Here is a 16784-nt window from a genome sequence, read left to right as displayed (position 1 = left end):
CTGCTACAACCATCTTTTGACCACAAGAGGAGAACCTCTCTGAGAATTAAGTTAACACACGGTGGGGAGAGAGTAGAGCTGAGTTGAGAGGCAGAGAGAACTGGGTTGTAGGGATATCATTTGAACAAGATTGATTCTTAAGGCACTGGAATTTAGCCCTTCCTCAGTCAAATGAGGTTGTGTTCAGTTATCTATTGCTGCTTAATAAACCATCCCAAACTCATTGCTTACAATAAAAGCAATCGTTATTTCTCATGATTCTGTGAGTTGACTGGGTAATTTTTCTGATTGGGCTTATTCATGCTGAGGTGTTTAGTTAACAGATCTGCTGAGGGTGAGGCTGAGCTTGGACAACAGGACAGCTGGTCATCTCTGTCCACATGGAATTTCATTCTGGATGTCTTCATGGCATAGACATATCAGGGCAGTATTCCAAGAGGTCATTTATTAAACTTTTGCTTGTATCGTGTATGCAGATGTTCCATTGTTCATATCAAGTCATATGGCCAAGGCCAGGGTCAATATGAGAGGGTGGTGAACAGGGATGTGGGTACTCAGAGGTGTGATTTGCCAGGGTCAGTCATTACTGTAATCTGTGACAATCTGCTTCTCCTAATTCTTCTTCTTTTTTTTTATTTAAAGAGAGAGAAAGAGAGAAAGAGAATGTAGGGGAAAGGGAAGGGCCAGAGGGAGAGCGATAAAGAGAATCACAAGCAGGCTCCATGCTCAGCGTGGAGCCTGACACAGGGCTCAATCTCATAACCCTGAGATCATATAAGCTGAGCTGAAATCAAGAGTTGGTTGCTTAACCAGGTGCCCCCCTACTTCTACTAATTCTTAAACCTCTTGAAGCTCCTTCATGGACCAAAGGGATACATTGGCCTCACTTTACCTTATTAAAAAAAGATCAGCTATGGAGGCACCTCAGTTGGTTAAGTATTGAACTCTTGATTTTGGCTCAGGTCACGATCTCAGGTTCCTGGGATTGAGCCCTGCATCAGGCTCCACACTGAGTGTGGAGTCTCCTTGAGATTCTCTCTTCCTCTGCCCCTGCTGCTCACTTTCTCTCTCTTTCTCTTTCTCTCAAATGAATAAATAAATCTTAAAAAAAAATCTGCTATGCTAACTCTCTTACATTTCCCACTTTAGATCCATTCATTAGCCCTTTTCCCCTGCTTTTTGTTCTGAGAAGCTAACCTAAATGGATTGCATCAATGAATCCCTTGTCCTCTGGTTTCCCATTGGTTTGGGCCAGTAGGGAATCCCAGCAGGACGCCAGAGGGAATATGGAGTTGCTGTTGGCCTCTGCTAAAGGGATAACTTCTTTAAACCTGGCCCACTTCACCCCTCTCTTTCTTCCCTTGCCCTTCAGACCAAAGGGTAATAAAACTCAGATGTCCAGGATACTATTCTTTTTGGTTTTCCTACATCTTGCCTACTATGTAAAGTTTATTTATTGAGTTTTTCTCAAGTTATCTATATATTTTTTTTGTTGGGACCCCAAATAAAATTTACCTATAAAATACTACTTTGATGAGCTACAGTTAAGTACACTTAAAAATACACATACTACTTATGTATGTAAATAAAGGATAGTCTAGTCTTGTCAACCTTGTGAAAGTGAATTAATATTTTGGTTTCTGTGCACCAGATTTACCTGGTGGCTAGTGTCTATTTTTTTTTTTTTTACCCCATTCTCCAAGATTGTGTAACATTGTCTAAATGAGAGCTGGCTTTAAGTGCATCTGTGAGAAGCACATTACAACTGCCCATTCTACTGTAACTCTTTACAAATAAATTATAGTCAGTATTAAATAAGATGTTTAGATAATTCTTAAGTACCTTTTAGAATGGCTGTGGGCAAAGGCTTGCCTAGAAATGGATTGGGAGCTTTTATAATAATGGAATCCCATATCTTGTCAGTAAATTTTATATAATTGCTGTTAGCTCTCATTTTATGATAACTTCAGGGACATAAATCCTAGAATCCTAAATTTTCAAAGTAAGGTTTGTAGGCAGGTGCCATATCAACACTTTCTCCCTTTTGCTTTATAAATACACAATCATGTGTTACATATTTTAAACTCTGGTTTTAGAGAATTTAGTAATTCTCTAAATGACAGCTAGATGGCAAACAGATAGTACAGATTTCTTAGATATTTCGAAAGGATGGAAATCATGGCTGTTGTATTTGTTAAAGTAATTTTCCAGCATACTACTAAGTTTTGCCAGTTATCTTTTATCATTCAACCAGTATAATGATTGCTATATCTTGTAAGTACTTCAGGTATTAAGTATCAAGTATCATGAATGGTTGAGCAGTTTCTTGGGGGGTGGTGATGGGAATTAAAGTGGAGTTGGGAATTGGCTATAGTGTGAGGCTTCCTCAGTGTACATGTTTACTTTGCTCTCCTCACACTAGTGCTGCTCCATGATGTTCTCAACAGTCTGTTTCAGGTATATGGAGGAACCTGAAATGCATGTACCATTGCAGGGCAAGGCCATGGATCAGAAGTTTTTCTCTCAGAAAAATTATTTATTGGGGTGTCATAGAAAGAATTTTTCTACCTCATATTATGTAGGTAATTAGAGCTTGTGAACTTTGTAAAATGATTATACAGTGAGGATACTGGAATGAAAAGAAACTTAGAATTTATTTCTGGGAGATACTTATGTATAAGGATAGAAAATGAAAGATAACCTGTTAAGAAAGACACATTGGAAATCAACTTATTTGGAAAGAGGTTGATTAAATTCAGAGATTCACTAACCATGATAAACATTATGAAGAGAACTTATGTATATATACTGCATGCTCTGAAGGTAAAGATCAACACATACATATCATTATGAGAATTAGGAGATCTGCTTGAGCAAATCTAAAATCTGTGTTGAAAAACTAAAGAACAATATGGATGCCTGGGTGGCTCAGTTTGTTAAGTGTCTACCTATAGCTTAGGTCATGACCTCAGGGTCCTGGGATGAGCCCTGCATTAGGCTCCCTGTTTAGTGGGAAGTCAGCTTCTCCCTCTCCCTCTGCCCTCCCCTCCATTCGTGTTCTCTCTCTCTCTCTCAAGTAAACAAGTAAATAAATAAATAAATAAATAAATAAAATCTTTTTTGAAAAAGTAAAGAAAAACTAAAGAACAATATTATAAGGTGTAACTTTTTGGCAGTTCAAGGAAGCCCTGTGGAGGCAAATCTGATGGAGATATTTCCTACGGTATTTAACACAATAAGGGCCAGTCTACCAATTTTTATTCAGTAGAACACAGATGGAGGATAATGCCAATGAAAGTCACACTGTATTTTTTTAATGCGTCAATTTTTTGCCATGTTTCAAGGCCTGAAGTTGTTAGGGATTTAGCTGAGGCTACTTTGGCTCATTATACCTAGCAGAGAATGTTTCTAGGCCCTGGTCAAATATCAGCTGGGGGCCACGTTGGTGAAGTACAATGGGTTAGTTTCATTCTGTCTGACTCTTAGATCCTAGATGTTGAGAAGGAGAAGAGAGGGTCAAATTAGTTTCTGGTAAAAGAGAGGTGGGAAGAGTGACTGAGTAGCCCAGTCCATTGAGCATCCAGCCCTTGGTCTCAGTTCAGGTCTTGCCCTCAGGGTTGTGAGTTTGTGAGTTTGAGCTCCACGCTGGGCATGGAGCCTACCTCAAAAAAATACAAAGAGTGAGGTGGGAGAGAATTATATCTATTGTGCCAGTCAATGGTCTTTTGACTATTTTCTTGCCCCTTTCCCCCAGTTTTAGGAAAAATAGAATGACTTCTCACAAACTATTTATAAGATACATCCTTTTAAAATCAGTTTTCGATGGAGGACACTGGGAGATGGAGAGGAGAAGTGAGTTGGTGGAAATTGGTGGGGGAGACAAACCATGAGAGACTGTGGACTCTGAGAAACAAACTGAGGGTTTTGGATGGGAGGAGGGTGAGGGGTTGGGTGAGCCTGGTGGTAGTATGAAGGAGGGCATATATTACATGGAACACTGGGTTTGGTGCATAAACAATGAATTCTGGAACACTGAGAAGAAATAAAATGATAAAAAAAGAAATGGGAAGAAATCAGTTTTCAGACTTTTACACTATTTGACAGTTTTTTATTCCTCATCCTTTAAATTTTTGCACTGGAACCTTAAGTATAGATGTACTTATTGTTTCAAAATATTTGCAATAATCTAACATCTGTTCCTCTGTTTTACGTATCAAGTGATCTCTAAAGTGGATTCTCAAGTATTTACAACTGCAGGTATCTTACATAGGTAAATGGAAATTGCCCTGGCATTAGGAGACATATGATATGTGGTTAGTTTTATGTGTTAACTTGGCTGGGCCATGGTGCCCAGATATTTCATAAGACATTCTTCTGAATGTTTCTGTGAAAGTATTTTTTTGGATAAGATTAACATTTAAATCAGTGGAGTTTGAATAAAGTAGATTACCCTCCATAATATGGGTAAGTCACATCCAGTCAGTTGAAGGCTTTAACTGAACAAAAACTGACCTCTCCAGAACAAGAATGAATTCTGCCAGCAGAACTGCTTTGGGCTAGAACTGAAACTATTCTGGGTCTTCAGCCTACTGGCTATAGAGCACGGTCTCTCTCTCTCTCTCTGTGTATATATAAGTAAATTTATTTTTATTTTTCAATTTAAATTTAATTAGCCAAAGTATACTACATCATTAATTTCAGATGTAGTGTTCATTGATTTGTCAGTTGTGCATAATACCCAGTGCTCATCACATCACGTGCCCTCCTTAATGCCCATCACCCAGTTATCCCATCTCCCCATCCACCCTGTCTTCTACAACCCTCAGTTTGTTTCCCAGGGTCAAGAGTCTCTCATGGTTTGTCTCCCTCTCTGATTTCTTCCCATTCAATTTTCCCTCCCTTCTGTGATCCTCTGTGTTATTTCTCATATGCCACATGATATTATTCCATATAATTATTTTTCTTTGATTGGCTTATGTATGAGCATAATACCTGCCAGTTCCATCCACATTGATGTAAATGATAGGCATTTATCCTTTCTGATGTCTGAGTAATATTTCATTGTTGTATACATACATATATATATTTATATAGATATCTATATTTAGATACTTAGATATATTTATACCCTGTATTTCCTATTGGTTATGCTTCTCTGGAGAACCCTAATTCATATGAAAATGCATATGATTTATTTCTATTTGCTGTTCTTTCTTTCTCATTGTACTGGGACATTTGTCTTTTGCCTTTTATTCTAAGTTCTTTCAAAATTCTGCTATCTCTCTTCTTTTTTAAAGATTTTATTTACTTATTTTAGAGAGAGAGAGATAGAGAAAGCACGTGGGAGGGGGGCAGACAGAGAGGGAGAGAAAGAATCTTTTTATTTTATTTTATTTTTTTATTAAATTTATTTATTTATTTTCAGAAAAACAGTATTCATTATTTTTTCACCACACCCAGTGCTCCATGCAATCAGTGCCCTCTATAATACCCACCACCTGGTACTCTGACCTCCTACCCCCCCCCACCACTTCAAACCCCTCAGATTGTTTTTCAGAGTCCATAGTCTTTCATGATTCACCTCCCCTTCCAATTTACCTTAACTCCCTTCTCCTCTCTAACTCCCCTTGTCCTCCATGATATTTGTTATGCTCCACAAATAAGTGAAATCATATGATAATTGACTCTCTCTGCTTGACTTATTTCACTCAGCATAATCTCTTCCAGTCCCATCCATGTTGCTACAAAAGTTGGGTATTCATCCTTTCTGATGGAGGCATAATACTCCATAGTGTATATGGACCACATCTTCCTTATCCATTTGTCTGTTGAAGGGCATCTTGGTTCTTTCCATAGTTTGGCGACCATGGCCATTGCTGGCATAAACATTGGGGTACAGATGGCCCTTCTTTTCACTACATCTGTATCTTTGAGGTAGATACCCAGGAGTGCAATTGCAGGGTCATAGGGAAGTTCTATTTTTAATTTCTTGAGGAATCTCCACACTGTTCTCCAAAGAGGCTGCACCAACTTGCATTCCCACCAACAGTGTAAGAGGGTTCCCCTTGGGAGAGAGAATCTTTTTTTTTTTTTTAAAGATTTTATTTATTTATTTGCAGTCAAAGATCACAAGTAGGCAGAGAGGCAGGCAGAGAGAGGAAGGGAAGTAGGTTCCCTGCCGAGCAGAGAGCCCAATGCGGGGCTCGATCCCAGGACCCTGGGATCATGACCAGAGCCGAAGGCAGAGGCTTTAACCCACTGAGCCACCCAGGAGCCCCAGGAGAGAGAGAATCGTAAGCAGACTCCACACCGAGCATGGAAACTGCTGAGGGGCTCAATCTCACAACCCCAAGATGAAGACCCAAGTCAAAATCGAGAGCTGGATGCCCAACTCTCGTTGGTGCCCCAAAGCTAAGGAACTCTAGCTTCTTTTATCTAAAAGTTTGTGATTGTTATGAATTTTATTTTTTGTTGTTGTTTTAACCATGCAACATTGTCTTTTATTATGTATGGCTTTTAAAAATTATTTCCTCCATACATAGGCAAAAGGAAGTATATTGTTTAACCTACAGAACTGGGAAATATTGACCACTGCCTAGAGGAGGGAAAATCAACCCTAAAACAAGCTTAACCAGGAGGCCAATTCATCTGCCGACCTCCAAGAACATGGAGATGAACATGATAGACTGTCCCCCATCTGAACCTTCATTCACCACCATTCGATAACCCTTCTTCAGGCCCAAATCAGCAGCACATTTCTTGCCAACAATCATTAAATGTCCAAGAAGACTTTCATCATCATCTTCTTCTACAGATATCTGGGATATATGTTTCTTGGGTATCACCAGAAAATGAGTTGGTGCTTGAGGGGAAATGTCATGGAAAGCAAGACACTGGTCATCCTCAAAAATGATTTTGGCTGGGATTTCCTTGCGAATGATCTTCCCGAAGATTGTGTCGCCACCAGGCCACGCGGCCTGAGCCTTGGCGATCTCATCTGCCATCTCGGCCTCCCTCTTGTGCGGCCGCCCCGGGCAGAAGCTCGAGAGGAGGGACGATTGTTATGAATTTTAGTCCAAAATATTGACCTGCAAGAACGTCACATTCCTTAATTTCGCTAAGACTCAGATCTGCTTTAAGCCTCCACCTACAGCATGGCACTCACCTCTGGAATCTCCTTCCCCATTTTGTTAGTTTACACAAGAGTGTTAGTGTTATTATCACACTGGGGAGGAACTAATTAATCCAAGGTTGTTGGCAGTGTCACTGAAATTTCTCTGCTATTTGATATAGTTTTTCTGAAGATTCTGGTCCTCTGGTTTAAGTCAATTGTTTCTTTGAGATGAGTCAGCTGCTTCTCACAGTGACCATAGATTTTCTTGAAAAGGACTTCATTATTATTATTATTATTATTATTATTATTAGTGGTGCTTGTTTATTTTCTTCTGTAAGCCTCTCGTTGGAATTCATATGCAGTCCCATATGGGGCTAACTCTCTTCCATGTTTAATCCTACTTCCAATTCTTGTCCCTTCCCTTTGTTTTAGAAAGTCTCCTCCAGTCCTCTGGTTTGCCTAACACTGTCTCACTCAAAGCATTAGACTCACGTCTCCCTCTCAGGGAAGACTTAGATTTTTAGAGAAGTCAGAGTTGAGATTGTTTCCTAGAAGCAAATTCCAAAGTTTTTATGGTTATTTCACTAGAATAGAGGAGGGAAAAATACTTCTAGCTGAGAGAGCAAATTAATGTACTAATGGATTATCCTGTTGTATGTTTCTACAATATTATGTTTCCTCATCATTTCTGTTTTTGATTTTGTACAGATCCCTTTGTCATTATTTTCCATGATTTCTTTCTTAGAATCTTGGTTCTTTCCTATTGAAGCACATTTTTTTGGCAAATATGATATTTGACAACGGTGACAGTTTGTGGACATGATGATGCTTCAGATCTTACCTATTCCCCGTTTCAGTTTGTGTTTGATACTTAGCATTTTTAATTCTTCAGCAAATATTTCTTTGTTAAATTGTCACTTCCAGATTTTTCTTTGAGTTCTTCTCTCTGTGTGTGCAATTCTTTTTCTAACTTTTATCTTTGATCTTTACCCTTGGTGATTTCTTTCAGTGATAATGATTATGGAGATGTTTGAGAAACTGTTGCTCTGTCATTTACCATACAATTAATTTAGTTCTATTTAGTCCACATTCCTGAGGTGAATCTGGCAGGAATTCAAACTGCCAAGGGCTGTCCCAAGGGTGAGTCTCAGGGTGAAGGTTTAGATGAGCTCTTCCAGGAGAAGCTGGAAGCTTCTAAGTTCAAGAGGTAGTTGGAGCAGGGGGAGACCAGAAGTCTGTCGGTACCAGGTGAAGAATATCAAGCATCAGATCCAAGTAGCAAGTTCTAAGCTACAACCAGTAAATGATGTAAGGATTCAAGAACCAAACTGATCAGGACACTTTACTATCTAGTTCCTGGGACTATTCCTTCTTTGATTCAGAAGATTTTTTCACTGTTTTCTCTTCCTTTACCTGTCTCCTAAACCTTCCCCATGGTTTTGTCCTTGGTTCTTTTCCATATATTCATTCTTTCTGAGTGATTTAATTCATTGAGTATCTTCTATGTGCCAGGTACTATTCTAGGAGCAGGGATTGCAACAGTGACCAGGTCAGACAAGTCCTTACAAAGAGCTTTTGTTCTAATGGAAGACACAGTGAGAAAAAGTAAGCAAGGTAATTTCAGGTGATAAGTACTAGAAAGAGTAAAAGCAGGATGATTCAATTTAATAAAGAATGGATTCTACAGAGCAGAGGGGCCTTCATGCAAAATGCAGGGGGATATTGCTTTAAACAAAGGTAATGATGAAGTCCCAAGATAGAAGAGTTAATGTAAAATAAAATTGGCATAGTCAAGAAACAGAAAAAAAAGCAAAGTGACTTGAATGCTTTTTTTTTTTTAAAGATTTTATTTATTTGAAAGAGAAAGTGAAAGAGAACACGAGCCGGGGGAGAGGCAGAAAGAGAGGGAGAAGCAGACTCCCCACTGAGCAGTGAACCCATTGTGGATTTCCATCCCAGGACTCTGGGATCATGACCTAAGCTGAAGGCAGACACTTAAGGGCTTAACCGACTGAGCCACTCTGGTGCCTTGACTAGAAAGCTTTTTAAAGGCTGAGAACGGCAGGAGTTGAGATTGGAAGGAAAGAATTTTTGTTTCATTATAAATGTGATGGAGTGTTATTGGAGGGTTACAGGTAGGAATGCAATATACTATGATTTACATTAAAATATTTTTTTTTTGTTGGGGCACCTGGATGGCTCAGTGGGTTAAAGCCTCTGCCTTCAGCTCAGGTCGTGATTCCAGGGTCCTGGAATCGAGCCCCACATCGGGCTCTCTGCTCAGCGGGGAGCTTGCTTCCTCAAGGCTCTCTCTCTGCCTGCTTGTGATTTCTGTACAAAAAAAAGTATATATATATTTTTGTTTATTTTTAATCTTTTTTATGCCTAACGTGTTAGAGACTGGAAACTGTATAAAACCAATACATACATTAATGAATTACAAAAAGTTGAATGTCTTTGTAACTCCTACCTAGGTCAAGATACAGTATTTTGCCAGTTACCCCAAATGCCTGATATATGCCTTATCTTAATCACAAACCCTTTTGTACCGACCTAAAAGTAATAATTACAAATTTTACAGTAATGAATTCTTTGCTTTCATTAAGTTTTTTCAGCTATATATATGCACCCCTAAACATCATTGTTTAGTTCTTTCTTTTAAGTCTCTCTTAATCCGTGAGTTCTCCTCTGTCTCTTTTTATCTTTCCCTTATATTTTATTGTTGAGAAAATTGAGTCATTTGACCTATACAGTTTCTTACAGTCTTGGTTTGTGGATTATATTCTCATAGTGTATTTAATATATTACTCAGTCTTACGCAGATTGTCTCTCTTGATGCTAGTTAACTTTGAAACTCAATGCCTAAATTCATTAATGCTTTAGAAATTATAACATAATTTCTTAATCTCTTTTCCTCACCAAGAATAATTCCAGTTTTCAAGAATATTGGCATGTTATAATATAACATAGTTATTTGTGTTTTATTCTGCATTATATATAGGGTAGTCTCAGAAAAACAATCTGAATACAACAACCACTTATATGATTGTTGCTAACAATTACATTATTTTTGTGTATGCTTTCCTCACCTCATTTCCCCACTTAAAAGATGTATAGTATAGCTGCAGTGTATCAACACTCTAAACTTGTGTAACCATTGTATACTATATTCTCTCATAACCTTCATCTAATCTTAATTCTACAACTAAATGAGTATTTAATATTCACCACTAGTTCTTATGTCAATGTTTCTCTAGTCATTATGCTATCTGAAGTTAATTCCCTAGATTTGGTAGGAAAGGTTCATGTGAACAATATGAGTTCTTGCATATTGATAACAGTTAACTGTGTTATTTAATTTTGTAAGACAGTTTTGTTGGCTTTCAAATATAAAAATCATTGAGACATGCTTCTTTTCTTAAGTACCTTATATAAGTTATGCCATTTTATTCTGTTGAAAAGTATACTGACAATTTGAATTTCTTTCCCATTTAATTAACTTTGCCCTATGGCTATGCCCCAAAGAATTTTTTCTCCTTTTCTTCAAAGCCAGTGATTTTATTCAAGTATTTTTCTCCATCTCCCCAACTTTATTGAGATATTATTGATGCATAACATTGTGTAAGTTTAAGGTGTTGATTTAATATACTTATATATTGAAAAATGATTACCACTGTACCTGTTAGTGAACACCTTCATCATATCACATAATTACTGTTTCTTTTATTGCAGTGAGAACATTTAAGTTTACTCTCTTAGCAACTTCCAACTATGTAATACAGTATTGTTAATTATAGTCATTGTGCTGTGCATTATATCCCCAGAACTTATTCATCTCGTAACTGGAAATTTGTACTCTTTGACCATCATCTCCCCATTTTCTCCACTCCTCAGATCCTGGTAACCACTATTCTAGACTTTGTCTTATGAGTTCAGCTTTCTTAGATTCCACATACAAGTGCTATCGTATAGTGTTTGTCTTTCTCTGCCTTGTTTCCTCAAGGTCCATTTATGTTATCCTAAATAGCAGGATTTCCTTCTTTCTCATTGCTGAGTAATAGTTTATATAGATACCGTATCTTTATCCATTCATCTGTTGATGAACACTTATGTTGTTTCCATGTGTTGGCTATTGTGGATAATACTGCAGTGAACGTGGAAGTGTAGAATATCTCTTTGATATCCTGTTTTCATTTCCTTTGACTATATACCAAGATGTATATAAGTATTGTAGGATCATAAAGAAGTTCTATTTCTAATTTTTGAGACATTTCTATATTGTTTCTCCTAGTAGCTGTACCAATTTACATTCCCACCAACAATGTATAATGGTTACCTTTTCTCCACTTCCTTACCAACACTTGTTATATCTTGTCTTTTAGTCATAGCCATTCTAACAAATGGGAAGTAATATCTTACTATGGTTTTGATTTACATCTCCCTGATGATTAGTGATGTTGAGCTGTTGGCCATAGGTATGTCTCCTTTGGAAAAATGTCTATTGCAGATCCTCTGCCCATTTTTCCCATCAGATTTTTCTGTTGTTTTTCTTTATATATTTTGGTCATTAACTCCATTTCAGATATATGATTAGCAAATATTTTCTCCCATTAAGCTGCCTTTTCATTTTGTTGGTGGTTTCCTTTGTTATACAAAAGCTTTTTAGTTTGATGTAGTTCCACTTTATGTTTGCTTTTTTTTTTTTAACTTTTGCTTTGGGTGTCAGATCCAAAAAGTCAATGTCAAGGAGTGTATCCACTATGATTTCTTCTAGGAGTTTTAATGTCTTGAATCCAGTTTGAACTGATTTGTGTATATAGTGTGAGATAATGGTCCAGTTTCATTCTTTTACTTGTGTTTATCCAGTTTTCACAGCATCATTAATCGACTATCTTTCACCATTGTATATTCATGTTTTCTTTGTTATAAATTAATTGACCATATATATGTGGGTTTTTTGGGGATCCTCTCTTCTCTTCCATTTATCAATGTGTCTTTTTTTATGACAGTACTGTACTGTTTTGATTATTGTAGTTTTGTTATATAATTTGAAAACAGGGTTTATGATACCTCCAGCTTTGTTCTTATTTTTCAAGATTTCTTTGGCTATTCAGGGTCTTTTGGTTCTATGGAAATTTTAGGATCATTTTTCTATTTTTGTGAGTAATGTTATCAGAATTTTGATAGGCATTGTATCTGGATAGTGCAGACATTTTAATATTAATTCTTCGAATCCATGAGGATAGAGTATCTTTCAATTTATTTGTGTCTTCTTCAATTTCTTTCATTAACATATTATAGTTTTCAGTGTATAGATCTTTTACTTCCTTGGTTAAATTTATTCCTAAGCATTTTACTACTTTTGATGCAGTTATAAATGAAGCTGTTCATTTCTCTTTCTGATATTTTGTTGTTAGTGTATAGAAATGCAACTGATTTTTGCATATTTATTTTATATCTTGCAACTTTTCTAACAGTTTTTTTGTAGAGACTTTAGGGTTTTTTTATATATAATATCATAAGCAAAGAGAGATAATTTTACTTTTTCTTGTCTGATTTGGATGAGTTTTATTTATTGTTCTAATTTCTGTAGCTAAGACAGAAGTGGCAAGAGTGGGGGCATCTTTGTCTGTTTCTTGATTCTAGAGGAAAAACCTTTAGCTTTTAAAAAAAAATATTTTTATTAACATATAGTGTGTTATTTGCCCCAGGGGTCCAGGTATGTGAATCATCAGGCTTACACATTTCACAGCACTCACCATAGCACATACCCTCCCCAATGTCCATAACTCAACCACCTACTCCCTACCTTCCCCACATCCCAGCAACCCTCAGTTTTTTTTGTGAGATTAAGATTCTCTTATGGTTTGTCTCCCTCCCAATCCCATCTTGTGTCATTTTTTTCCTTCCCTGCCCCCCAAAAAACTCCTCACCCTGCCTCTCAAATTCCTCATACCAGAGAAATCATGTGATAATTGTCTTTCTCTGATCAACTTATTTTGCTAAGCACAATATCCCCTAGTTCCATCCATGTCGTTGCAAATGGTAAGATTTCATTTCTTTTGATGGCTGCATAGTATTCCATTGTATACATACCACATCTTCTTTATCCATTCATCTGTTGATGGATATCTAGGTTCTTTCCGAGTCTGGCTATTGTGGATATTGCTGCTATAAACATTTGGGTGCAGGTGCCCCTTCGGATCACTACATTTATATCTTTAGGGTAAATACCCATTAGTGCAATTGCTGGGTTGTAGGGTAGCTCATTTTTCAACCTTTTGAGGAATGTCCCTACTGTTTTACAGAGTGGCTGCACCAGCTTGCATTCCCATAGTGTAGGAGGGTTCCCCTTTCTCTGATCCTCCCAACATCTGTCATTTCTTGACTTGTTAACTTTAGTCATTCTGACTGGTGTGAGGTAGTATCTCATTGTGGTTTTGATTTGTATTTCCCTGATGGTGAGTGATTTTGAGTACTTTTTCATGTGTCTGTTGGCCATCTGGATGTCTTTGAGGAAATATCTGTTCATGTCTTCTGCCCATTTCCTGATTGGACTATTTGTTCTTTGGGTGTTGAGTTTGAAAAGTTCTTTCTAGATTTTGGATACTAACCCTTTATCTGGTATGTCATTTACAAATATCTTCTCCCATTCTGTTGATTGTCTTCTTATTTTGTTGACTGTTTCCTTTGCTGTGCAGAAGCTTTTGATCTTGATTAAGGCCCAATAGTTAATTTTTGCCCTTGCTTCCCTTGCCTTTGGCAATGTTTCTAGGAAGAAGTTGCTGCTGTTGAGGTTGAAGAGGTTGCTGCCTCTGTTCTCCACAAGGATTTTGATAGATTCCTGTCTCATGTTGAGGTCTTTCATTAATTTTGAGTCTATGTTTTTGTGTGGTGTAAGGAAATGATCCAGTTTCATTCTTCTGCATGTGGCTGTCCAATTTTCCCAACACCATTTGTTGAAGAGACTGTCTTTTTTTCCATTGGATATTATTTCCTGCTTTGTCAAAGATCAGTTGACATAGAGTTGAGGGTCTACTTCTGGGCTCTCTATTCTGTTCCATTGATCTATATGTCTGTTTTTGTGCCAGTACCATACTATCTTGATAATTACAGCTTTGTAATAGAGCTTGAAGTCTGGAATTGTGATGCCACCAAATTTGGCTTTCTTTTTCAACATTCCTCTGGCTATTTGAGGTCTTTTCTGGTTCCATATAAATTTTAGGATTATTTGTTCCATTTCCTTGAAAAACATTGATGGTATTTTGATAGGGATTGTATTAAATGTATAGATTGCTTTAGGTAGCATGGACATCTTCACAATATTTGTTCTTTCAATCCATGAGCATGGAATGTTTTTCCATTTCTTTGTGTCTTCCTCAATTCCTTTCATGAGTACTTTATAGTTTTCTGAGTGCAGATTCTTAGCCTCTTTGGTTAGGTTTATTCCTATGTATCTTGTGGTTTTGGGTGCAATGTAAATGGGATCGACTCCTTAATTTCTCTTTCTTCTGTCTTGCTGTGGTGTATTGAAATGCAACTGATTTCTGTGAATGGATTTTTCTATCCTGACACTTTACTGAATTCCTGTCTGAGTTCTAGCAGTTTCGGAGTGGAGTCTTTTGGGTTTTCCACATAAAGTATCATATCATCTGCAAAGATATGTGAGATATGTGAGAGTTTGACTTCTTTGCTGATTCAGATGCCTTTAATTTCTTTTTGTTGTCTGATTGCTGAGATAGGACTTCTAGTACTATGTTGAATAGCAGTGGTGATAGTGGACAACCTTGCCATGTTCTTGACCTTAGGTGAAAAGCTCTCAGTTTTTCCCCATTGAGAATGATACTCGCTGTGGGTTTTTATAGATGGCTTTGATGATATTGAGCTATGTACCTTCTATCCCTACACTTTGAAGAGTTTTGATCAAGAAAGGATGCTGTACTTTGTCAAATGCTTTTTCAGCATCTGTTGAGAGTATCATATGGTTCTTGTTCTTTCTTTTATCAGTGTATTGTATCACATTGACTTGCAGATGTTGAACCAACCTTGCAGTCCAGGAATAAATCCCACTTGGTCGTGGTGTATAATCCTTTTAATGTACTGTTGGGTCCTATTGGCTAGTATTTTGGCAAGAATTTTCGCATCCATGTTCATGAAGGATATTGCTCTGTAATTCTCCTTTTTGATGGGGTCTTTGTCTGGTTTTGGGATCATGGTAATACTGGTCTCATAAAATGAGTTTGGAAGTTCTCCTTCCATTTCTATGTTTTGGAACAGTTTCAGGGGAATAGGTATTAGTTGTTCTTTAAATGTTTGGTAGAATTTCCCTGGGAAGCCATCTGGCCCTGGGCTCTTCTTGTTTATTGGGAGATTTTTGATGACAGCTTCAATCTCCTTACTGTTTATGGGTCTGTTCAGTTTTTCTATTTCTCCCTGGTTCAGTTTTGGTAGATTATAGGTCTCTAGGAATGCACCCATTTCTTTCAGATTGTCAAATTTGCTGGCATATAGTTGCTTATAATATCTTCTTATAATTGTTTGCATTTCCTTGGTGTTGGTTGTGATCTCTCCTCTTTCATTCATGATTTTATTAATTTGGGTCCTTTCTCTCTCTCTCTTTTTTTTTTTTTTTGATAAGTCTGGCCAGGGGTTTATCAATCCTATTAATTCTTTCAAAGAACCAGCTCCTAGCTTTATTGATTTGTTCTATTGTTTTTTTGTTTCTATTTCAGTGATTTCTGCTCTGATCTTTATTATTTCTCTTCTCCTGCTGGGTTTAGGCTTTCATTACTGTTCTTTCTCCAGCTCCTTTAGGTGTAGGGTTAGGTTGTGTACTTGAGAGCTTTCTTGTTTCTTGAGAAAGGCCTTATACTTGTTTCTTGAGAAAGGCTATATACCTTCCTGTCAGGACCACCTTTGCTGTGTAATGATGACTTTGAACAGTTGTGCTTTTATTTTCATTTTTTTACATGAAATTTTTTCATTCTTATTTAATTTCCTGTTTGACCCATTCATTCTTTAGTAGGATGCTCTTTAGCCTCCATTTGAGTTCTTTCTAGCTTTCCTCTTGTGATTGAGCTCTAGCTTCAGAGCATGAAAACATGCAGGGAATGATCCTAGTCTTTTGGTACTGGTTGAGACCTGATTTGTGACCCGGGATGTGATGTATTCTGGAGAATATTCCATGTGCACTAGGGAAGAATGTGTATTCTGTTGCTTTGGGATGGAATGTTCTGAATATATCTGTGATGTCCATCTGTTTCAGTGTGTCATTTTAAGCTTTCATGTTCTTGTTGATCTTTTGGATGATCTGTCCATTTCAGTGAGGGGGGTGTTAAAGTCCCCTACTATTATTGTATTATTTTTGATTTGTTTCTTTGATTTTGTTATTAACTGGTTTATATAATTGGCTGCTCCAAGGATAAGGGCATAGATACTTAAAATTGTTAGAGCTTCTTGTTGGACAGATCCTTTGAGTATAATATAGTGTCCTTCCTCATCTCTTATTATAGTCTTTGGTTTAAAATCTAATTTATCTGTTATAAGGATTACCACCCCAGCTTTCTTTTGATGTCCATTAGCATGGTAGACTGTTTTCCACCCCCTCACTTTAAATCTGGAGGTGTCATTGGGTCTAAAATGGGTTTCTTGCAGACAGCATATTGATGGG

At 37.2% G+C, this 16784-nt stretch overlaps 2 long non-coding RNA genes and 1 pseudogene across 4 annotated transcripts in view; 1 reads left to right on the top strand and 2 right to left on the bottom strand.

Annotated features, from left to right (window-relative positions):
• LOC309864814 overlaps positions 1-16784 on the top strand; it is a 151557-nt gene that overhangs the window by 9489 nt on the left and 125284 nt on the right. The window lies entirely within an intron of this gene.
• LOC309864813 overlaps positions 1-16784 on the bottom strand; it is a 43548-nt gene that overhangs the window by 22258 nt on the left and 4506 nt on the right. The window lies entirely within an intron of this gene.
• On the bottom strand, positions 6466-7045 carry LOC309864269 (adenosine 5'-monophosphoramidase HINT1 pseudogene; annotated as a pseudogene). Its single transcript has one exon. The product of its transcript is annotated as an adenosine 5'-monophosphoramidase HINT1 pseudogene (transcript).

Source organism: Mustela nivalis (genome assembly GCF_964662115.1).
Source record: "Mustela nivalis genome assembly, chromosome: 5".
In the NCBI taxonomy this organism is placed as follows: domain Eukaryota; kingdom Metazoa; phylum Chordata; class Mammalia; order Carnivora; family Mustelidae; genus Mustela; species Mustela nivalis.
Note: the sequence above shows the minus strand (reverse complement) of the source record. Positions and strands in the feature narration are given on the sequence as shown.